Here is a 1,091-nt window from a genome sequence, read left to right on the forward strand (position 1 = left end):
TTTCATTCGAAGTATTAACAAGACGCATATGTTTAAAAAGTAATAAATTTATAACATCTGAAGGTATCTCAGCTGTTGAAAACATGTTACAATATGGTGTTATATTACACGAATTTTCACTTTGTAATACAACAACACAATTGCCAATAAATAGAGATACTGTCAGATAACTGAACAATTTATTTTCATCAATATGATTGAGAAGAATTACACCTCTTGGTGCACGAATGGCGGTTTATTCCAATCTTTCATTTTGACAAGTTAATGTATTTTTATATACCTTATTTAATAATTTTATACATTTTGACACTGTCTTTGCTAATAGATATTTGCTAAAGCAAAAAAGAAACTTTTGTTAAAAATGTTATTAAGAGTACACGAAGACATATAAGTATACAAAAAATCTATAGAAATATATGTGTATAAACATTTTTTAGTAAATTAAAATATATATCCATTGTGTTCTAATGTATAAGGGATAGTGGTCTAAATCGGACCGTGTTCTAAATAGGACCTTTTTAATTTAAATGAATACGGTTAAGCAGATATGCGTACTATTTACAACGTAAAGTCTTTATAAGACACCGAACATGTGATAGCAGTTTGACAGTTCTCTGTCATAATATTCATAAAATAAAGGCAAATATTTTCAGCCATCGTGCGAAAATTTTTTTAAAAAGGAAAATTCTTGTAAATCATTATTTAAAAGGTATTAAAAATTTGAAAAGTAATTGATTTAAGATAATTAAAGAGTGTAGAATTAAAAAATATCAAGCATTTCATGATCACTTTTGCGGTTTATTGTAAAATTTGTTCCAAAGTTCGAAAGGACCCGTATCCAAATCGAACAGTAAGTGAATAACTTATAGGCCTGGTTGTAGTACTGGTGATCGACTGACTAGATCTGGTCCAAGCAATTAAATCAGTAAAATATCATGAGTCATCAGACTCAGATATTAGTTGAGTTTTATTGATTTCAATTCTTATAATATAAACAGTCAGTATTTTTTTTTTCCGAAAAAAATGTTTATCTTTGACTGTCAAATTGTTCGTTTTTACTCAATACTAAGAAAAATATATTAAAATATTTT

The sequence above is a fragment of the Mycetomoellerius zeteki genome, unplaced genomic scaffold (genome assembly GCF_001594055.1).
Source record: "Mycetomoellerius zeteki isolate Tzet28-1 unplaced genomic scaffold, Tzet1.0 scaffold320, whole genome shotgun sequence".
Taxonomy (NCBI): domain Eukaryota; kingdom Metazoa; phylum Arthropoda; class Insecta; order Hymenoptera; family Formicidae; genus Mycetomoellerius; species Mycetomoellerius zeteki.